The sequence below is a fragment of the Herpailurus yagouaroundi genome, unplaced genomic scaffold, assembly GCF_014898765.1.
Source record: "Herpailurus yagouaroundi ecotype Mexico unplaced genomic scaffold, PumYag 77, whole genome shotgun sequence".
Lineage (NCBI taxonomy): Eukaryota > Metazoa > Chordata > Mammalia > Carnivora > Felidae > Herpailurus > Herpailurus yagouaroundi.
In genome coordinates, this window is record NW_024412388.1 from 3,350,040 (window position 1) to 3,374,156 (window position 24,117).

A 24,117-nucleotide genomic window follows, 5' to 3' on the forward strand; every position below is an offset into this window, starting at 1 on the left:
ATCCCGCTGAGACCCGCATGGCACCGGGCTCCTTTCATGACACACCTGATTCCTCCTGATGCTTTCCAAAGGTGGCTGCGATGAAGTGAAAACAGGATCTGCAGGCAAAAGCCTCCGTCTGAGTCACAGATACACCAAGTGCTTCACCAGAGCACTCATGGTAATGACCGTTCTCCTTTGAGCCCCGTCCACGCCATGCTGGGCACCGGTCAGAGAATCCTGCACATATTCACTTAATTAGTCCTCCCAACACTCTGGCAGGAGGGAGACGGTACCTGCTCCCGCCTTGCAGGTGGGATGACCAAGGCACAGAGAGGTTAGGAACCTTGCCTAAGGTTGCACAGCCGGAAGCGGGGACTGGCTCCCACACGCGGGTGAGGCTCTGGCACGACTACGCCTCCGTGAGCCGGGTGGGGTCATCGTCAGCCTCTCCGACTGAAAGCATCTCTCCGCAAAAGACGGACAAAATAAACTCCACCAGTTCCGCTGGGGTCTGCTACTGTCCCACTTATGTTTGGTAAAGTAGGTAAAGCATGGGTCACCACTTGGAATGGCACACTGTGACAATGGCCACCGTGGAGATGTGCTTTTGAGTAGAAATGGGGCATGTGGATGGAAAAATGATGATCACGGTCACATATGTTGGTGAAAATGGCCACCGCTGACCAAGCATCTGCTCAGGCACCGGGCCAGGAGGTCCTCAGATTAGGGGCGGGCAGAATTTTCTATAAAGAGCCAGATGGTAACGATTTTAGGTTCCGTGGGTCAAGAGGCAAATTCGAGATTATTATGGATGAACTTAAATACCGCAAGAGAAAACAAATTGCCACAAACCTTCATTGATGGATAGTTCAATGATTACCTACCGCATAATGTGATAATACACATATTATATAATTGTATAATGGTGATATCAAAAATAATATAATGAAATTCTTGTTTCTAAGACAATGTTGTGTTTAATTGGGGTTACAGCTGGTGATCCCTTTTGTCAAATCAGTTGCAAATGTTCACATAGGAAAAACCGTTCTCAGCTTTCGGGTGGTACAAAAATAAGCCATGGCCTGCATCTGGCCTCCTGGGCTATCGTGCAAGTGTCCTGTGGCTGCTGAAAAAACTGCCACAAACTTAGCGGCTTGAAACAACACAAATTTGTATCATCTTCCCGTTCTGAAGGTCAGAAAGCCAAATGGGTCAGGGTACCTGAATGCCTCAATCGGTTAAGCATCCAACTTCAGCTCAGGTCACGATCTCAAAGTCTGTGAGTTCGAGCCCCGCGTCAGGCTCTGGGCTGATGGCTCAGAGCCTGGAGCCTGTTTCCGATTCTGTGTCTCCCTCTCTCTCTGCCCCTCCCCCGTTCATGCTCTGTCTCTCTCTGTCCCAAAAATAAATAAAACGTTGAAAAAAAAAATTTTTTTTAATAAAAATAAAAAAAAAAACAAATCGATTCATCCATCATGTAACATGTCCAAGGTCTGAAGAATCAAGTAGAAAGTTTGACTGGAGAATGAACATTTTCCTACTGGTGTTTGGATGTGGGAATATGCAGAGAGGGCAGTGATTCTGTGAAGGCCCCATTATTAAAGCCGCTAACCCCCAGCAGTGCAGGGCCAGCCTGGCCTGGGGGACCCACCCCACAGTGCTAGGCATCGTGTGGCTTGAGGGGCCTGCACGCACTCTCCAGATCCAGTGGTCACTGTGCTACTGTCTGCCCACCATCCATTCAGTGGGATGTCTTTCTTCCCAAACTCTTTCTGTGTGCCTTGCGCCCTGTGCGTCTGTCCCGACCAGAAGGTAAGAGTCAAGTGACCAGGAAGCTCGTCCGTCTGGGTCTCTGCTGTTTTTCTAGCTCCTAGAACAGTGCCTGGCACTTAGGATGTGCTTAATAAATATTTGTTGGAAGAACGAATAAATGAATGAATGAATATAAGAGGCCTCTTCTTCCCAATTAATCCTGACACAGTTATAGAAACTCCCTTCCAACCAAATGCAGTATAAATGTCCCTGGGAGAGGTAATACTTTAAAAAGTCCTCAGTCTTGGGGTGCCTGGGTGGCTCAGTTGGTTGAGCATCCAACTTCGACTCAGGTCCTGATCTCACGGCTCGTGGGTTCAAGCCCTGTGTCAGGCTCTGTGCTGACAACTCAGAGCCCGGAGCCTGCTTCCGATTTTGTGTCTCCCTCTCTCTCTCTGCCCCTCCCCTGCTCATGCTCTCTCTCTCTCTCTCAAAAATAAGTAAACATTAAAAAAAATTGTTTAAACTCCTCAGTCTCCCCTGGATGTGTAAATTCTAGAACCTCCCCGGGGTACATGAGAAGCGGGCAGTGGTCCGGGAACTAGAAGTGGGTTGTGCCCAAAGGGGAGTTGTTACTACTGCTGAGGACTGGCCCTGCCTTTGGTCTGCCCACTCTGCTGCCTGCACCCTGTTTGGGCTGACACAGCACCAGCACAGGGAGAGTCTCTCTTGAGAAAGGAGCAGCTACCACCAGGTCTTGTGTTAAATAAGATGGAAGACCAGAGATCCTGCTCTGCTGGACAGAATTGAGGGAAAGACCATTCAAACAAATCTCCCCAGGTGACACAGCACGTCCCATTTGTGGAGAGATTATAGGCACAGGGTTCTTTCATCTGTAAAGCTCCTTTCGAGGGGACTGTCACTAACGTTACTGTTTTGTGCACGAGTAAACGGAGGCACAGAGAAATTAAGAACATGTGCCGGAGACCAAATATCCACAAGAAGATGCTATGTTGGGGGCACAGTGGTTGTGCAGGGGTCCCCATCAGGTGCGGGGGCAGAGGTGAGGGGAGCCCTCTCCCTGGCCAGAGAGCTCCAGGTGCACCAGGCCGTGTCCCCAGACATGTGTCATGCTTACGCTTCCTGTGACATGTTCATGCCACCTGAACTATCATTTTCTTAATAAGTTTACTTCACTCACTATTCTTTGAAGGAGAATGTGGGTATCATTGCCGTCTATGGAAGACTGTTAACCATTTCACATACGTGAAAGATAGCTACAAAAATAAACACGATGAAAACAAATGATCAGACTTTTAAAAATGCTTCCCTGTGAAGCCCCGATAATCATCTCAGTATGGATGACCGCTCATAGAAATTGCAGGGCTATTTGAAAGCAAAATCTCTTGCATGTGACGACAAAGAAATAATAATGGTGGTAGTGATACCACCAGCTACGAAGTCTAGGCACCAAAGTTTAGAAGTGTAAGATACAAAAGCCAAAATCACTCCATACATCTCTTGGGGTCAGACTTACAGCTTCCCTTCCTTCCCCAAACTCTGGCATTGGGAAAATGTCTTAGGTGGGATCCAGTCTGGAAGATGGTCCATTTACTTTTTTTTTATTTTGCATTTTAACTGATCTTTTTTTTTATTATGAAACCTATTGTCCAATTGGTTTCCATACAACACCCAGTGCTCATCCTAAAAGGTGCCCTCCTCAATGCCCACCACCCACTTTCCCCTCCCTCCCACCCCCCCATCAACCCTCAGTTTATTCTCACTTTTTAAGAGTCTCTTACATCCAGACACAAGAGAGTGTAAGCAAAGACATCAACTAGACACAGAAAAAAATTTGAGTGTAAAGCTAATTACTCACAACTTGTACTTAAGATGCGAAAAGTGCCCGTCTTCCAGCTCAATGACCCATTTTATGTGCCGCTGTGGGCAGTGGCTGCCCTCACGTCAGTCCCTGCAAATGTGCAGACACACCAAGAGGGTTGGTCTGGTTCATTTTGTCACGTCTCTGCAATACTTTAAAAGCCCATAAAAGTCATGCCAAAATGGCCTGAAAGAAAAATCTCTGATTCTCATCCTGATGAGGACATAAATCCAACCCTCGCTTCAATGGGTGCTGCCATTTGTCCTAATTTCAAACAAATCTGCAGATCTGGGAAGCCAATATGTCCATGGTCAATTTATTTACTGCGTTCAAATTAATTTGGGTGATGTTAGCTCCTCTCATAATGATCCCATGGCACGTTTGAAGACAGGGGTCTGGATTCAAACTTTAGCAAAGAGAAAACATACCATGACCAAAGGGATCAGCTACATTTCAACACTGCTATTAAATAAAAACCTACAATGTAGAGATTTGTGCTTGAGGACCAAGAATCGTATGCCTAAGACACACCAAAAAGATTCTCTGCGCATAGTTCTGGTACAAAATGTACCAGCTAAGAAAATAAACTAATTAACATTCTGTACTACCATAAAGAACTTTAGATCTCGTATTGCAATCTATAATGCTCAGCGACATGTTTTCAAATCCAACCTGATAAAGTGAATCCTCCTCTGAGCAGGTATCCTGTCCTGAATCCCCACCCCCCCACCCCCCCACCCTTCAATCTCCTAATAGTTGAAATTTCCCAGCTGGCTTTTCCCTGGAAGGAGCATGAGATATTCATGCCAGATTCAGGGGTCTGATGCCAATTCTAAGGCATCAGCTTAATCAGGGAAGTGCTGATCTATCTGTCCTCCCATTACATTATCTGCTTACAGCTCCCTTCGAGGCATTACTGGATTTCTATAAAACATTGTGTTCCACATTACTCACAGACAGCTTTCTGCCACTTGAATCAAGCAAGGGTTGCGTTTCAGCAGCCCAAGCATAATATCGGATACACCGTCTACCCATCTCCAGCCACTGGGCAGAGAGTAAAGCCTTGGCTATAGCTGCTACAACTTGGGATGATGGCGAGAAAACACCTGAACCAGCAGTAAAGGGTTTCACCTGTGAAAGAAGCATCTGAGACAAGCTCAACAATGAGAATACAGTGAGGGTCAGAATTCATTCATTCATCCCAACAGCTTTTCTCAAAACTTCTTTTAATGTCTTTTTAAATTTTTTTAATGTTTATTTGTCTCTGAGACAGAGAGAGACAGAGCATGAGCAGGGGAGGAGCAGAGAGAGAGACACACACACACAGAATCCAAAGCAGGCTCCGGGCTCTGAGCCGTCAGCACAGAACCCGATGCAGGTCTGGAACTCAAAACCGTGAGATCATGACCTGAGCCTAAGTTGGTTGCTCAACCGACTGAGCCACCCAAGTGCCCCATAATGTTTATTTATTTTTGAGGGAGATACAAAGTGCAAGCAGAGGTGCAGAGAGAGAGGGAGGCACAGAACCTGAAGCAGGCTCCAGGCTCCGAGTTGTCAGCACAGAGCCCAACATGGGGCTCGAACCCATGAACCGTGAGATCATGACCTGAGCCGAAGTTGGATGCGTAACCCACTGAGCCACCCAGGCACCCCTCATCCAAATAGCTTTGACTGTCAGCCTGTGTTGCTACATGCAAGGAGCAGAATATAAAATTAAGGTGGCAATAAAAATTATCATTCGATTAATAGTTGCTTTTATTGACAGCTGTGTGCCAGCTGCTCTACCAAGCCCTTTGAGTGCATTGCTGCAGCCTCAAAATAACTGCAAACAGTTGCACCATTACTATACCTACTCACTGAGGAGGAAAACAGGCACAGAGAAATTAAATAATTTACCCAAGCTCCTAAACAATGAGTGGCAGCATCAGAACGAGGACCCAGGCACCCTGACTTCCAAAACCACATGCAGTGCAGGTCACAACAGGATGAGTAAGGCAAGGACTTGTCTTCAAGCCACTCGCATCCTGAACTGTGAGACAGAACCAAAGACATTGGTAAAAGCCATTATAATGAGATTCTCACTTCTGGCGACAAAATGAGAGACAAGACTTTGGTGTCTGCTGAAACAACCACACATTGGACAAAGGATGTAGCACACTGGTTTTTAAGACACTACACCAGACAACAAAGGACACTAGTCCCACAGAGATGGGGAATGAACAAGGCAAGCTCTGTGATCATCCCAGCTCTCTCTGTGTTGTGGAGCCTAGCAGACTCCCTGAGAAAAGAGACAGAGCTGAGAGTCTGCAGAGACAAAGGCAGCCAGTGTTTCTAAGACAGAGTTCCAGAGAGGGAGGGACCCAGAGACCTGAAGAGGCCCCTGGAGTATCCAGCCAAGTACTAACAAGCAAACAGGCATGAGGAAACCACCCGAGGCCAGGGATTTTTAAAACCCCTAAGGATTAGAGCAAACTGCTTACAGTGCTCACACAGGGCCAGTAATAGTCCCTATTCCCCAGGAAACTTCAAAATTCATGGAGCATTGGGTGGACTACTCAGGGAAGTTTTGCTATCATAGTGGGGAATAATTAGCCCTAGTCTGAGGACTCTGCTCAGATCCCACCAAACCAATCTTAACAGCAGGAACCTAAACAATCAAACTGTTGCCAAAGAACTTAACCACATCCCAGAGCAAAGCTCAGTAATGTTTGAAAACAAATATCAAACAACCAACAAAATCAAAGCCACAATGTCCAGCAACTAATCAAAGCAAACTGAAAAGAAAATGCAACCATAGTAAGGAAAAAAAGAAGCAATCCATCAGTCAGAATCACACCAGAACTGACACAGATGTTCAAACTGGCAGATGTGGGCATGTAAAAAGCTACTTTAACTATTTAGGGGGAGGGCAGAAAACTTACTTGAAGAATAATGGCTGAAAACTTTCCAAACTTTATAGAAAAGTATAGACTCACAGATAGAAGCTCAACAAAACCAAGCATATGCAACAGAAACTGTGCCAAGGCATATCAACAGATTGCTCAAAACCAGCAATAAAGGGAAAATCTTAAAAGCAGCCAGAGAAAAAGGGTCACTGTGCATACAGAAAAATAAAGCTATGGATGACTGCAGATTTCTCATCGGAAACTATGCAAGTGAGAAGACAGTGGCACCACATTTTTAATGTATGGAAACACACTGTCAGCCTAGAACTCTATACCTGGCAAAAATGGTAGCAAAGAGAATCTATCACCAGTAGATCTGCACTAAAGGAAATGCTTAGGGATGTCCTGCAGGAAGAAACAAAATTATGCCAGATAGAAAGCTAGATCTTCATAAAGAAATTAATAGTTTTGGATAAATATGTAAGATATGTAAGACTCTTTAAATCTCTTTGCATTATAACTGACTGCTTAAACAAAATAATAATGATGATGTATTGTACAGTTTATATATATCACATGTAAGAGAAAAATGCATGACTACTGCAACATAAAAGGCAGGAGTGGAGAAATGGAAGTATAGTATTTTAAGGAAGTATAGTGTTATACCATAGGAGGAGTGCTATGTTAGTTCTCAGTGGCTGATGGTAATAAGTTAAAGGTGCATACTGTAAAGCTCCATGTAATCACTGAAATATCCAAACAAAAAGTTGAAGCTAATAATCCAAGAAAGTAGATTAAAAGAAATCACAATATCTGATTAATCCTTAGAAAGACAGTTAAGGTAAAAAAAAAAAAAAAAAAAAAGAGGTTGGAGGGATAAAGGGGGAAATGGCACAAGTGGAAAAATGGTATCTTAAAACCTAATCACATAAACAATCACTTGAAATATAAATGGTCTTGGGGCGCCTGGGTGGCACAGTCGGTTAAGCGTCCGACTTCAGCCAGGTCACGATCTCGCGGTCCGGGAGTTCGAGCCCCGCGTCGGGCTCTGGGCTGATGGCTCAGAGTCTGGAGCCTGTTTCCGATTCTGTGTCTCCCTCTCTCTCTGCCCCTCCCCCGTTCATGCTCTGTCTCTCTCTGTCCCAAAAAAATAAATAAACGTTAAAAAAAATTAAAAAAAAAAAAAGAAATATAAATGGTCTAAATATAGCTGGCTAAAAGTTAGTGATTGTCAAATTGGATAAAAAAGCAAGATCCAACTCGATGCTTCCTGCAAGAAATACACTTGAAGGTAAAGACACAAATAGGTTGAGGGATGGGGAAAAAGATATACCATGCTAACACTAAGGAAAATATAGTGGGAATGGTTATATTAATATCAAAGTAAATTTCAGAGTAAAGGATATAATCAAGGATAAAGAAGGTTATTTCATTAAGAGAACAGAACAATTCTAAATGTTAATGCACCCAATAACTGAGCTTCAAAATCCATGAGGCAAAAACTGACAGATATGCAGGAAAAAAGACACAAATCCACATTTATGGTTGGAGAAGTCAATACTTCTCTCTCAATAATAGATATAAATAGTAGAAAAACAATAAAGATGTAGAAGATTTGAATACCACAGTCACCCAACTTGACCTAAATGACATTTATAAAACACTCCACCCAAAATAGCAATAATTCATTCTTTTCAAGTGTACAAGGGACAAGTGTCAAGAGACACATAATGGGTCGTAGAACAAGCCTTAAATTCAAAAAGAGAAGTCATGCGATGTATCCTTTCTACCCAAAATAGAGTTAAATTATAAACAAATAAGACAAATATCAACAGAAAATCCCCCAAGAATTTTCTAACTAAATAACACACTTCGAAATAACCCCTTGGTCAAGAAAGAAAGAAAAAAGAAGAATTGAAAAGTATTTGGAATAGAAGGAACATGAAAATATTGCATGTCAAATTTGTGAGATTCTGCTGAATAGTACTTGAGGGAAAATTTATGGCACTAAACATCTATGCTAGAAAACCATAGAAATCTCAAATTAATGCCCTGAGTTTCCAACTAGTTTAGGAAATGAGTGGCTGATAGTATCTGCAACTGAAATCAAGAAATGGGAAGAAGAGGTAGTTTATGAATGAGAGCAACTGAGTTACCCATAGGACATCCAAGTTGTTCTAGGAAATTCATGGTATGCGACTCTCAAACCAGGGGAAGGGCAGCTGCAGGCTGGATACATCAATTTGGAGTCATCAGGATGTAGGGGGCAGTTGAACCACAAGAGTAAATGCAATCACCTAAGGACAATATATAATATGAGAAGAGGAAGTAGCCAAAGCTGAGCCCCAGGGGACGCCAGGATTTGGGAGGTGAGTGGAAAACCAGGAGACAATGAACTGGACAAAGAAGGAAGGATTAGAGAGCAGAGTGAACAGAAACAGGGCACAGTGACTGCAGAGAGGTTTTCAGGAATTAGAGACTAACGGTGTCAAATGCGTCAGGAAGATCCACAGAAAAGAGATCACAAGATCCACTCCATTTGGCTTTAGGAAGCTCTTGGCAGCCTTATGAAGAGTGCTTCAGTAGAGTGCTGAGAAGTGGAAGCCAGCCCAAGGAGTTAGTTGGAAGTCAGGAAGTTGAAATAGTGAATGTAGCCTTCTTTTGAGAAATTTAGATAAACAGGGTGGGGGGGGGGGGGAGGGTGGGAAATAGTTAGCTCGAGCAGAAAATGTGAGCAAGGGGAGGTTCCTAAAATGGGGAACACTTGAGCATTTCTAGAAACAGTTGCTGGAGACACTAAAGAGACAGGGCTCAGATAAAGGAGGGGTAAGTAATGAGTAAAAATACTGTACACACTATAAAGAGCATTGATGGACTGGTAAGTCTTGGCCAGGAAGAGCCATACATTGTCCTTTGAGATGGAAGGATACAGATGACGTGGGGATTTCAGTCTTGGGGAAATTCTGAACTCTATAGCCTAAATTCAGTCTTGTGAGTAAGCTACGGATGGAGAAACCACAAAGCTAAATTTTAAGATATGCACTCTCAAAGGAAATTGACTACACAGAAAGAAGTTCTCAGCTGTGACCTTGGATGGTTTTATGTCTATAAAATGTCTCATGAATATCTTCATGTTTGGATCAAAGTGGCTGACACATTGTAAACCCCACACCGTTATTCCGTTCACTATAAACATCAAGGAACACGTTTGTGGTGATGAGCACTGGGTGACGTATGGAACTGTGGAATCACTACATTGTACACCTGAAACTAATATAATGTTGTATGTTAACTATAAACAACAAACACACAAAATTAATGTCTGGTTCCAAAGTGTGCACCATTTGGAGAGGTGGGGAGGGTACCACGGAAGTGTGTCAGATGGTGGAGGTAAATCAAATTGGCATTAACCATTCACTTTGAAGGCCAAGAGATCTGATAAACTTAGAAAGAATCAGTGTTTCCTCTAGTAACCAAATGAATAGGGATCAAACCCACGCTAAGACTCCTATCTTTCCTAACTGGCCAAAATTTAATCACGATAATTTGCAGTACACCTGTTAGGATCTGGCCATAGGATCTGCTTGGGTCTGAATTTTGTCCCAACCTCTTACAAGCATGTGACTTCAGTTCTCTGCGTATCCATTACTTTACCTATAAAATGAGACCATTAATAGCATTTACCTCCTCCAGGGCTGAGATGGCACCTCTAAGGCTTTTAACGCACAGTAAGCCTGCAAGTTGAGGTTACTCTGGCATTCGAAGATTGTAAATTGGCACAATCCATGTAAACAGCAATTTGACGATGTGTAGTAAGAGCTTTTGAAAGGTAATACCCCATGTAGGTATGTATCCTAAGGAAGTGGGAAATCCCTGAGCGAAGAAGTCACGTCTGCCACCGTTTCTGCCATTACTGTAGTGGTTATCACAGAACCCAGGTCAGAATAAATGCCTGGTTGAATGCATAAACAAAGATTTATATAGAAAGATGACTATGGTGGCACCACTTACGAGAGAAACCTGAGAAAGAGCTTCATGAATTATGACAATCTGTATGATAGAGTATTATGCAGCCATTAAAATGACATTTTGAAAAATATTTAGGAAAAGTGCAAGTTATTCACAGGATAATGTTAAGGGAGAAAAAAATCAATAACCAGGAGGCAGAATCGTGCATTACATGTGGTATCACTCAAATTTTGTGAGACACATATACGTCCATACAGAGCAGAAGGAAAGAAATTCAAAAATCAGCTAGGTTTAACTATGAGTGGTCAACCGTAGGTAATTCCTTTTTGTTCTTTATGTGTCTGTGTTTCCAGATTTTCTACAATGATGGCTTATTACTCTTACAATCAAAGAAAGAGGTTTTTGGGGTTTTTTTTTCACGTATATTGGGAACAACTCATTACAGATCAGTGAAAAGAAACAGTGATCTACGGTCAATAAAGAGACATTTTGGACCTGGGCAGCAAAACCCACAAGAGTGAGAATGTTTTATTCTTTAGCGTTTAGCCAATGAAGGCAGAATTCAGGGGCGTGCCCGGATATGGTGCGAGGAAATCATGAGCAGAGCACATTGTAATGTAGCGTCTCAAAACGGGAAGCCCATCAGATAATGTAAAAATATGTGAGACTTTATTCCTGAGAATTGCTCCTGTGAATCATTTATTGTACGCTGGCCTTGTATGAATCGGGAAGCTTTGCAACCTAATTTTAATTTCTAATGTGCCTGGTGCTTCTCCTCAGTTATTGTCTCTGTTTAAAATCCATTAGTATAGATGAAAGAATCAGCTTATACTTTATGTACCTAGTTCTATATTATTTTTGTGCATTTATAACTGGCCTCTGGAGTTTAGTCTCCCCCATAATGATTTAGCTGTGCAAGATGTTACGCCAATTTATCAGGAAGAAGGAGAGGAGCACGCTATGCATATCAAGTGTGACGATTTTTCCACAGTCTGCTGCACAATCAGGAAGAAGGGCTTCTTTTACCTTGTGCCAGGTGCTGCTCTCGGAAAGGATCTCCATTGGTTGGCATCTGGTTCGTTAATTCCGAAACCAGTCTGAGTCCTGTAAGATCCTGGGACAGCTTGCATCTGACAGCTGATTTTCCCGTTTATCTTGTTGAGCAATGTGATTGAATCAGGACTGCCACAGAAGGCTCTACGGGATGTACGGGCATACTCAAGCCTCTCCAGCCTCAAGGGCACCTCTCTTTAGTCAATAAGTCCCTAGAATGCCAGGAGCCTACAGGGTATGCTTTTTTCAGAAACTGGGGAATAAATGCCAAACCAGAGACTAGTATCCCCTGGGCTCACCTCCCCACAAACAGTGGCTCCACTCCTGCACACCCCCCTCCCCTCCCCTCCCCTCCCTTCCCCTCTCCTTGTATTGTAACGAACACTCTGGTGGAGAGTGCCGGAAGGGTACCATGGATGGTGGTAGTTAATTGCCCATCCACTGGTCTGGGTGCCTCTGGGATGCTTGCCCATCACAGCGTCCCATCACCCCACTCTGCACCCTAGACGTGAACTCATAAGCAAAGCTGGCCAACAAGAACATTCCACGCTCTTGACCACAGTGACTGGGTCAAGGATGGCCGTGTGACATCAGCAGGTCCAATCAGAGATTTCTGCGTCACTGAAACTTTGGAAAGCTTTCCTGCTCCACCAGCGTGGGAGCTAGAGAAAGATGAGTCCTGGAATGTCAGAGTGTGGGCACCAAGGCCAGACCACCTAGGTTCCAAGAGCCCCTCTGCCATTGCCCAAAGTGTGGTCTGAAGAGCTGTTCCTCAGTTTCCTCACCTGTAACATGGAGCTGATACCTGCACCAGCCCTCATTAGAGCATGCTGCACGCTGCCCAGAGAGCGCCAACTATAGGGCAGGCCCTGCCCAAGCCTTAGCCTGTGCCACTGTCTCCATTCTCTGGCCTGCCACATGCAGAGAGCTGCTAGGGAATCAGATCAAGCAGAGATGAGCGGGGCTGAGGGATAGAGGGATTAAGTTATGCAAGTGGTTAGATCTCCTGGATCCGGCATGCCTTGAGGTCTCTCCACCCCTGCATCCCCCAGGAACAAGTCAAAATTCCTCCTTTACTGAAGCCAGTTCGAGAAGAGCTTTCATTACCTGCAGTGAGTCCTGGTGGCTAGAAAGCAATACATAACCCAATCTTTGAAAAGCAAGTGTCTTTGTTTCCAACTAAAAACTGCTTTTACCTCCTTGAAAGAAGACCCCTTTCTTGAAAAATTTCTGGAAGGGAAACATTAGAGCCGAATTTCTTTTCTGACTCAAGTCCCAAAACTCACCATCCTGAGAGTCAAGGAAAGTTATGGGGCTGGTCATCTGGTGATTTTTCTCTCTTTCTGGAATATATTGTCCTTTTAACAGCAAGTACTATTTGTATTTGCTGCAAGTAGAATTTTCGATTACTCTTCTGACATCCAGATCAGTCATTGCTTTTTATTATGCTCTGGATTTAGGAAGAAATATGCTCCTGACAACAACTTTATTTGAATTCTTCTGCTTAGGTTAATAGCAAATAAAGGCCAAGTTCACCACCAGGTCCAAACCAGCAGAACTGAGTTTGTTCTAAGGGAGGCAGCTATTAAGAAGCTTTTCTTTCACTCATGCTGTGCCCGCAGTCTTTACGACTGGATATTATCACCCTTTCCAAAGCTGTTTGCCTTGGTCGTAACCTAAAGTGGTGCTTAGCTCACATAGGTATTGTCTCCTTTATCCAGTGTTAAACTAGAATCTGTTCCTCGAGCCGGGCAGTGGGCTAAGCCCTTTGTCTGCCTCATTCTGCTTAATGTTCATCACAACCCTGAGATGTAGGCGGCGGGTCCCAATTTTATAGATAAGCAAACAAACGCGCTCAGAAAGTTTAAGTAGCGTGCCCAAGGTGAGGGGCAAAGTGAGTGGGACACAGGAGTCAGACCCGGGCTCATCTGAGCAGGAAGGGGCTTTGAGCCTCCACCACTATTTAATCTGCCACAGGCACAGGAGGCCCCAGATAGGTTCATCCCACGTGCAAACCTGTGAACTCACACTTCTGCTAGCAGGGACTTTATCACACGCTGGTTCTCAAACCCACTCTCAGGTTTTGGCTAAGCTTCGGGCATGCAGTTAGTGTGCACACGGGAAGCGTGGCTGGGGAAATTACCTGCCGTCATCTGTGAGCTTAAGAGATGTCCGTGGAGATGCTTGTGTGCCATTACAGGGTAGCAAGGCAACCTAAATTCCATGCAGCAAAGCTCTGCCAGTCTCCAGAGCTGTGACTGCCCCCTTCAGACACTCAGGTATGGCTGCCCATGAGTTGTTCTTTTCAAACAGCAATGTCTCCTGCGCTCTCTCCTCCTCCCCCTCCTCCTCCCCCTCCTCTCCTTCTCCTTCTCCCCCTTCTGCTCCCTGTCCTCCAGTTTCTCCCCATCTTTCTCTTCCTCAAGCTAACTCAAGACGTTCACCAGCCCCTACACCTTATAAAGATCAGCACAACACATTCAAGGGCTTATTGGATGTTTGGAACACCCTTGGCACGCATCAGGGAGAGAGATGGATACAAAAACACAGGTGAGTCCTGCCTCCTGGGGCCTGAAAGACACCAACTGTCTTTCCAGTAATGCTTTGATGCCTTCTTTGGGTCTCCAGGAGAAACTCAGAAATGGCCCTTCAGCAAGCCATAGACCTACATCATGGCTCTTGTGGAGGCATACAAGGTGACCACATCTATCTCTGCTGTCGATAGCTCTATAGCACTTGCTCTGAGCCATTCTTCAAATGTAGGTGTGCTCTGAGTCCTGAGCCCTCGCTGAGAGCCCTGCAGGTGATCAAGTCAGGACTTTGCTTAGATCCAAAAGCTGGGTGACTGCACTCAAAATAAATGCTTTGTGTTACTCCGTATGGAAAAGTAAACACCCCAGCCACATCTTACACAGCTAACTCAGCCAACAAACAAACAAACAAACAAACAAAAACAAAAGAAAAAACAAACAAGTGAGGAACAAGGTAGCCATAGATAGTGTCAGAGTTCCAATCTGGAGAATAAGAAGCACAACTTTCAAAAACATTGGGGATTGCCCAGAATTAGCTACGTTTCAGGATTGAGATCACAGTCTTCCTCAAGACCACCTTCACTTACGATGTCAATTACACATTCAGAGGGCTCCCAAAACCACACTCAGTCTTGATAATTCTCCAGAAAACTCCACAGAACTCACAGAAAGCGGTTACACTCATGGTTATGGTTTATTATAAAGAGCACAAACCAAATTCAGCCCAAGGAAGAAGTACAAGGTGGAGCCCAGAAGGGCTCTAAATGTAAGCTTTCCATTGTTCCATCCCTCTGGAATCGGGGCACATTACCCTCCTGCCTCCGTGTGACCACACACACAAAGTATTGCCAGCAGGGACGCTCACCCTAGCTTCAGTGTCCAGAGTTTTTACTGGGGCTTCATCACATAGGCATGGTTGATAGGATTGCTTGTGTGGTGCAATAGCCAACCAACGACTACATCATGAGATTCGTCTTTCTGGCGTGGCCAGCCTCCACTCTACATCCAGCATGGCTGGCTTCTGTGCTGAACAAAGAACACTCCTACTAGGTATGATACAGATCGCCTCCCAGAAGCTGAGGTCCAAGCCAGATATTTCTTTGGGCAAACGGCAAATTCTTTACAACCAGGGATGCGCAGGAAGAAATGCTGACTTGGGTGCAGGGGATGTGCAAAGGCTATGGCTGGCAGGTCATGAGTGTGTGGAATGAGGAGGTCCACTTAGGACAGATTGTATCGGAATCCCCGAATCGGAATCTCAGAATGGCTGGGGTCAATTGGCAGAAATGAATCATTATTATTTCAGGACTGTTAATTGCAGCCTCCTCCTCCCCTCTGTCTCTCTCCCGTGTGAACTCCCGGCAGCAGGGGCCAACCCTGCCCACAATTTACCCTTCCTTTCCTGCAATCAGAGCTAATGCGTTCCTCAACCCAGCTCCACACAGACCAACTAATTATAATGCAATTACGTGCCTTTATTTTATACTCTGTATTTCCCTGCTTGTTGAGTTGAGGATTGTAACCCTATTATTAATTCATTAAGAAACATAATTTCATGCAAAATAATGTGTTTACCCTCTTCTATTAGGTTAAGGTAGTGTGATTATTGGAGCTGTGTCAAGGAATGAACGGTGTGCTCCCTGGGGGGCATCTGGAGCCGCTTAATTTCTCTTCGGTCAGATACGCGAAGCCGAGGAGACTTGACCGTGGTTCTGATTTTTCGGTACGTCTTCTATTCCGATCTAAGTGAAGTATCTGGTAGAAGACGTTAAATGAGAGGAAGATGCTTGGGAAAATACTGTTTAATCGTGTTTTTATCTGGTTGGTGTGAGATGATCTTCTGCATCTGGGCTCGGTGTTGCAGAAAAGGGTTCATTTACATTCCGTAAGCTCTTGGCGAAAGGAAAATCAGGGCCTTTATTTTTCATGTGGAAAACCGAGATTTCATTTTCGATGGATGAGTTGCTGGTAGAGACCCAGCCAGGAAACAAGACGCTGTACCCCATCTCCGTCCTCTGCCAGCTGACCCCCAGATCCTGCAGAAGACACCCACTTCGACACCTTCCCCAGACCTCCCCTGACATCCTGCGCCCACGGTGCTGGGAGGAGACCTCAGGGTGCTGCGGATATCCTCCCTGCTGGCCAGCTGTTCTGATCCTGTCAGGACTTGAATCAACGTAATCAAATTTGAGTGCCGTGGAAGAATGGGCTTTACCATTTTGCCATTTTGTTCTTCCTAAATAACCTTCACTATTTTTTTGTGACTTTTGACCCCTGGGATTGGACATAAGATCCTTCTTTTTTTTTCTTTTTTTTTTAATGTTTTATTTATTTTTGAAAGAGAGAGAGAGAGAGAGAGCAAGCAGGGGAGGGGCAGAGAGAGAGGGAGACACAGAATCGGAAGCAGGCTCCAGGCTCTGAGCTGTCAGCACAGAGCCCGGTGAGGGGCTCAAACTCGCAGACCGCGAGATCATGACCTGAGCCAAAGTCGGTCACTCAACTGACTGAGCCACCCAAGCGCCCTGGACATAAGATCCTTCTTAAGCAAAGAGGGAGACAAATGGGCATAGAGAAACGGCAGAAATGTTCCGGAAAAACAAGCAGGCAGCAGGCTAGAAGCCGGTCTTCCTGTGCGTTAGCATAAACCACAGATGAAGGAAAGGAAAGGAAACCAATGGAAGGACCAAAGAAAGGATAAATTTACAAATGGTACCGAGGTGGAAAATGCCGTGGCGGAGGCAGGCGGTCCGGGGTTGTCAAGGGGAATTACTTTTGTTCTATGTTAGCGTTCTCTTTTCTCCCTCCCTCGAATGACTAATCTTATTTTCTGTGAGGACGCTTTTTCTAGTACACTCTACTTGTGTTTGTTTTCTCTGTTAAGTATCGATAACTCTCCTGCTTTGCATGAGCTGTCTGCTCCGGGGAAGGGCTGGATTCACGGTGTCCGTGCAGCCCTTCACGGCGTCCTGTCCCTGCAGCCCCGTCCTCCAGTTGGATGTGACCTCAGCAGGGACTCTGCACAAAACAGCCCTGTGACCCAGGGCAGCTCCATTCTGCGCCTGGGACCCACCCTCAGTTTCCTCAGTGCAAAATGCAAGCAAGAAAGGCCCCGGAGCCAATTTCCTGAGCTCCTGGGGTGAAACCCATTTGAAAAGTCAGCAAGTAATGCATTCCTGTGGGTAAAACTTTTGCTTTGTTTTTGTTTCCTTTTCCTAGGGAGGCACCCAGGTCCTTCCCTCTCTTGCAGTCTAAGGACTCCTAGACTATTGTTTAAGGGTGAATTTCACTCCTTGGGATGAAGCCGGTGCCCCCCCCCCCCCGCCCCGGGGCAGGCAGCACTGGATGCCTGGTGCGCCCCTTGGACCCCCGAGATCTGCACGCAAAGCTTGCTCCTTCTGTCCTTAGACACAAGTCTGCATGAGGCTCCAAAGAATGTCTGTTCACCCCTAAATTCAGTGAGTGAGAAGTAAGAAAAGAATGTCGATCACGTTGTAAGACCTGAGTCAGTTATCCATCCACTCATCAGTAAATGCACTGGGTGCCCCCCTGCCCCGGGGGCCGACCTGATCACATACTCTCCTCCTGTTTAAGAGAACCCAGAGTCCCACTCCCAAAAACCCAGCTGAAGCTGAAGAAGTGATACCAGGGTGTATTCAAATACAGCAGTAGAATTGCCACTGTGACTCCAAGAGACCCGTGTCAGGGGAGGGTCTGTGGAAGAAAGGTGTCTTAATTCCGGTCTACCCCCAAGGCAGAGCCTGAGGCAAGGGTTGGGCACAGAGGCTCATTTGAGAGCAGACCCCAGGGAGCAGGGAGAGGAAGACGCTGAGGAGGAGGAAAAGCCATCTGCAACGTGCACTATGGACATTGCTGCCCTGGAAAATTCTGTCAACCAGGAAGACCTGGAGGAGGAGGAGGGCCACCCGTTATCTTTCACTGCCTGTTGATGAAGATAGGCGCCTGCAGTGTGGCCTCATGCCCTGGTAGGCTGTGCCCGGGTGGACAGCCTGGGGGGGGGGGGGGAGGGGGGCCTTCTCACTGCTCCCGACTAGTCTCACCCGGTAATCGCCCGGGGGCCAGGGCTCAGCCTTCCGTCTCTCTCCTCCAGTGCCAGTGTAAGTGATGCCCTTAGGCCTGCACGCTGATGGGAGGGGCCACATCTAGGCTGGGTCTCCCTCCCCTGACCTTCCTGCAGGGGCCGGAGGGGGTCCCTCCCAGGACCCATGGCTCCTCCCAGGAGGCGGGCCCGTGCACACGTTGCACCAGGTTCTGCTCTCCTGCCCATCCCTCCGTGCATCCCCCACAGCAAATTATCCTCACCGCAGAGCCCTTGGGCTAAAACCCCCAGGCCCTCCGAAGCGCAGGAACATTCCCTGCGCCCAAGCTTCAGCCCACACCTCTTGGTTGCTGTTTGATGCAAACACAAATAACTTGGGAAGGGAGTGCAAAGGGAAAGAAGGCGCTGGAGTGAGTAGGATGCCTCTGTGCCCGGGCAGAGCCGCCAGCGGGACCACGCTGAGCCTGTGGGTGGTGGAACTGCGGGGGACACAGAAATCAAGGCAACAGCAGCTGATAGAGACGAAGAAAGAGAGAGCTAGGGAGGGAGGGAGGGAGGGAGGGTGACGGAGGGAGGGGGGAGGGACAGGAAGAGAGAGGCCAGCAGTCTGCTTCTGTAGCAAGGAGCAGAGCAGGGATTCAGCACGAAATGGGGAGGAGCTGCTGGGCCACAGGACCCAGGACAACCAGCACAGGAGCCCCAGACGCCTGGACTGGGTTTTCACGGGCCACAGACTCCACCCCGACTCCCTGTGTGAGCTGCCCACGCACAGCTCTGCAGGGCACCCGTGGGCTTCTCCCTGCCACCGGCACCCTCCCCCGGCTGGGAGGCGACCACAGAGTGGGTGGGAGTCTGGCCGGGACTCAGGCAGGACCTCTGGCAGGGTCTGTTACCCACTGACTTCCATCATGAAGAAGAAGAGACAGAAGTACCCCATGACAGAGAACCCCCAAGGGTCACTGGCATCCTCTCGCAGATCGAGCAGCATCCCTTCTGATGCAGGAGCCGGTCAGCCCCAATGACAAGTAGCCACAGAGAGAGGAAGTCTAGATCTCAGGCCCCCACAAACCCCATGGGGCCCCCAACTTCAGCTCTTTCCAGCTGTGTGACCTGGGGCAACCTCCACACCCTCTCTGTGCCTCCACGCCCTCCTGTATCAGGCTGGGGTCTAGCCCCCTGCCTCACAGGATGGTGTTGAGGCACTGGGCCCGCAGGAAGGGCTGGGTGACCGTCAGCCTGTATGAAAACACATGCCCCTTTCTCCTCCAACGCACACAGCTGATAATCTGACATCTGCATCTGTCCCAGAGCACCGGCAAGGTTACGGGATGCATCCCCACCCCACTTGGAACCCACAGTGGGGGAGCCCCCCAAGGCCAGAGGAGAATTCTCCATGAAGCAATTGCTCCGGCCTCTCTGTTTGCCGCCCAGGGATGTACTGGTCAGACCAGCAGCTTGTCTTGGTGCCTCTCCCGCCATGGCAGTGGTGTCCCCAGCGGGTGGCATGGGTGGTGGAGGAACAAGGTCAGTCAGTCGTCCCAGGTGTGACAACTAGTGATCGTGGCCACCGAGGCCGCCTCTCCTTTCTGGGCTCCCAGACCACGATGGGCCTCACAATCCTGAAAAGGACCAAAATTTTGTCCTGCTCTGTGACATCACCCAGAGCTGGGAGTGGTCAGGCCTGCTCTCAGCTGGGCCCCTCACTCATTGCTGGACCCCTTAGCCTGGCTCTGTGTTCCTGCACCAGCTTTCTCCAAGTGGCACAGCAGGGCACGATGGACTCTCGTGTCCTCCGTCACGTGGCCAAGACCACTCAAAGCCAGGTCCTTCTTGATTTGCCCCGACTGGGTATGACCTTTCTCTTCTGAACCCTCTGTCTGTATTCGTTCCTCTTTAATGGAACCAGTTTCTTCCTGTCAAGGCTGGCTACATATTTCCCAGGACCCAGTACTCAGAGAAAAGATTGGGTCTTGTTCAACAGCAGCCAGAAAGCACCATTAAAGGTACCAACCCAAGACTCCACCCCGCCTTCCAAAGTCTCTTGACTGCCATGGTGTCTTGAATTCTGTTTCATGTCTTTTTGGGTTTTTTGTTTATTTATTTGTTTATTTTGAGAGAGAGTGAGAGAGAGAGAGCAAGCAGGGGAGGGGCAGAGAGAGGGAGAGAGAAAATCCCTTGCAGGAGCCCGATATGGGGCTCAAACTCACAAACTGTGAGGTCGTGAGCTGAGCTGAAACCAAGAGTCAGATGCTTAACCCACTGAGCCACCCAGGTGCCCCTATTTAATGTCCTTTTAAGTAAAAAGAAATAATAATAAGATGGTTTTTTTTTAACATTTATTTGTTTTTGAGAAGAGAGAGACAGAGCATGAGCGGGGAAGGAGAGAGGAAGAGGGAGACACAGAATCTGAAACAGGCTCCGGGCTCTGAGCTGTCAGCACAGAGCCCGACACGGGGCTTGAACTCACAGACCATGAGATCGTGACCTGAGCTAAAGTCGGAGGCTTAACCAACTGAGCCACCCAGGCGCCCCAAGATTTTAAATTATTGGCATGAGTGTTATTACCAGCCGTGATGATAGTGGGCAATGCCAGCTGTAAGTGCAAAGATAAGGGCGGTTAAGTTGTATGTGGAGTCACCGAAACGACCCCATCCGTGTGTCAGGGCTCGTCACACGAATGTCCTGGACAGGGCAGCGCCGTGATGTCTGACCTGTGGGGGCCGCAGGAAACCACACCCGTCACAGCAACCACACGCGTGTCCTCTGCTCGTGCTCACCGCCCCTCCCTCCCCACCCCAGCAGACTGCACCTCCAGGAGAACACCAGAGGAAACAGAAAATGATTTCAAAATGCTGCCAGCGGAGCGAGAAGCCAGCCTGGGCTCTTCAGAGCGCGAGCCCCAAGCGGCACTGCAGATTGCACACCCAGGACGCAGCCTCCTCCCTGCTTTGTTTTCCTGTTGCTTGAGACACGGCTTCCCTCGGCCCCCAGACTGCGAGCTCATTCAGGAAGGAGCCTGAGCCTCTCCGGTGTCTTACGTAAGGTGACTTAATGAATGAATGAATGAATGAACAGTCAGTACGTGTGTTTGAAGTCGGGACTCACTTTGTCTTAATTCCCAAGGGGGCCATGTTAAGAGGTGGGGCCTTTTTGCCCATTTCTCCACTGGATTATTTGTTTTTTGGGTGTGGAGTTTGGTGAGCTCTTTATAGATTTTGGATACTAGCCCTTTGTCCCATATTGTCATTTGCAAATAGCTTTTCCCGTTCCGTTGGTTGCCTTTTAGTTTTGTTGATTGTTTCCTTTGCTGTGCAGAAGCTTTTTATCTTCATGAGGTCCCAATAGTTCATTTTTGCTTTTAATTCCCTTGTCCTTGAGGTTGGGTGATGGGTATTGAGGAGGGCATCTTTTGGGATGAGCGCTGGGTGTTGTATGGAAACCAATTTGACAATCAATTTCATATTTAAAAAAAAAAAAAGAGGTGGGGCCTTTGGGAGCTGATTAGGTCACAAGGGTGGAGCCGTCATGAATGGCATTAATGCCCTTATAAAAGGGACCCTCAAAAGCCCCCTGTCCCCTCTACCAGGAGAGGACAGAGAGGGAAGGTGACTGGCTGCAAACCAGCAACTGGGTCTTCTTACCAGACAACCAATCTGCCGGCACCTTGATCTGGGACCTCCAGTCCCCAGAACTATGACAGACAAATGTATAAATCTATGCTATTCTTATTACACAGCCCAAACAGCCCAAGACAACGTTCAAGCCAGATTTCAGCCCCTCTTCAACAGCCGCTTTAAAAAGCAGGGGTGGCTAAGTCATAATGGCCCACGTTTCTCTTTGGGGGATACGGGAGTCCATGTGAAAAGCCGTGATTTTCAGATTCCACACATGAGAGGGAAACATCCTCCCTTTCAGCAGAGGGGAGCGCTGTTCTCGAAAGCACATTCGTACAAGTGGACGACCCAGAGCCACTGGACCTGAAGTATCCCAATGTCTCTGGCGGGAATTCATTCATTTATCCCTTTACTCCACAAATGAGTATGTAGTCAGTGCCTACTATGTGTACCGGGGCACATGAGTGTAGAAAACGGGCTCACAGAGCATTTTCCAGGGAAGGGACAGACAACAGACAAAACACGGAAGCACGAAGAGAAGACAGTGTGAAGAAACCTGGAACAGAGGGGCTGGGACGCTGGGGGCGCAAGGTGCACGTCTCAGTCGCTGATTGGAGAAGCCCTCTCATAAAGACGGCGTTTGAGCAAGGGCTTGAACGAGGTGGGGTGAGCCCCGGCGCTGCTCAGGGGGAGAACGTTCCAGGCACACGTCGATGCTCACACAGTGTCTGGTGGGTGTCATCGGGCCTCCTGGAAAGGGAGGCCAGGTGGGCTTCCAACCAATGCGCTGCTGGCTTCCAGGTTCCCGCCACCCCTTGTCACGACACTAACCTTGCCTGACTCGGCATGATGTGGGGGGAGCACCTCCCACACACCAGGCTGGAACTCCACAGCTGAGACACTTCTGGGGACTTGTGGGTGTTTCTGGGGGGTTTCGCGTGGCTTCCGTAACAGAACACCAGAAACAGGGGGTCTTGAATGACAGAAATTTACTGTCTCCCAGTTTGGGGACCCCGAAGTCCAAAATCAAGGGGTTGGTGCAGCCGTGCTCCCTCCAAAGGCTCCAGGAGAGGATCTTTCTATGCTGGTGGCTCCAGGCTGTTCTTGGCTTGCAGACGCATCCACGTCAATCTCTGCCTCCATTTCCACGTGGTCGTCCCCTCCTCTGAGTTCTCTCCCTTGAAGGACACCAGTCGTGTTGGGTCAGGGCCCATCCTAATGACTTCATCCTAATTTGATGACACCTGCAAGGACCCTACTTCCAAATCAGGTCACCTTCACAACTACCAGGGCGTTAGGACTTCATCCCGTCTTTCGGGAAAACACAACTTAACAAGCAGTGGAGGAAAGATAATTATTCTGTTGACCCACACAGAGATCATATCATTCTGGTGGTTCATACACTTGGTCGCATGAAGACAGGCCGCCTATATGTACCAGCTGGAGGTGAGACTGTCAAAGTGTCTTTCTTGTCACTCGGGGCTGTGCAGACACAGGTGCTCTGGTTGGGAGCGGCATTGCCCATTAATTACCGGCTGCTGTGATTTCTGTGGGGAGATAATTACTCGGTTTTGTTCACTCCGGCACAGGAAGAATATGCTCCCATCCAAGCTGGGTACCACCGCGGTCTCCTGGGTAACCCGGGATGTCTCCTGGCTTCTGGTGTCTCATTTCTGGTTTCCAATTTTCTAATGCTTTTGGTCGGCAATTCCCTGTGGTCGAATCCTTCCGGCTTCGTCTTTATTAAAAGTCTTTAGATGTTGAATTTAATCTCATTTTGGTATTCATGGGGAACATACTCAGAGTTTTGCTTGGTTTTGTTTTTCCAAAGAACTAAGAAAATTAACTGCTACGAACAACTGTGTTGCTCTTGTCCCTCAACGAACATTCCTTGTATACCTGTACCCAGAAGCCTCTGGGTTTTGTGTTTTTTTGAAACAATAACCAAAGAACAATAAATTTCCACTTGGGGTTGCTGTCTTGGACAGATGGCTCAGCACTTTCTCATTTAGCAAAAGAACAATGACATGGGATTTTTTTCCCCCTTTCCTACCAAAGCTTGCTGTCTTTATATTTAATTAACTATTCTGCTTTTAGACAGTAAATCAAGCAACAAATCCCCTGGTCATTAAAGGTGAGTGCAAAGCCTTGTGGGTAAAAACCTGTGCCTCAAATTTCACTGAGCTGCTAAATCCAAACTTGGGCTTAATGAAAAGAGCAAAGACCAGGAGGCAAGAGATGTGAATTGCCATACTGACTCTACCATTTAATCACTGGGTGACCTTGGGGGAGCCCTGTCACTTCTCTGGGTCCTGCTTCCTCCCCTGCAAAATCGGGATCATGCTACCCGCTCTCTGCTTAATTCACAGAGTTGTTGGGGGAAAAGACAGTG

At 47.2% G+C, this 24,117-nt stretch overlaps 1 long non-coding RNA gene across 1 annotated transcript; it reads left to right on the plus strand.

The window, feature by feature from the left end:
* The first annotated feature begins 20,817 nt into the window (after nt 1-20,817).
* On the plus strand, nt 20,818-23,490 carry LOC121018075 (uncharacterized). Its single transcript, XR_005785016.1, has 2 exons — nt 20,818-21,154; nt 21,848-23,490. It is a non-coding gene; the product is annotated as an uncharacterized LOC121018075 (long non-coding RNA).
* Nucleotides 23,491-24,117: the final 627 nt, after the last annotated feature.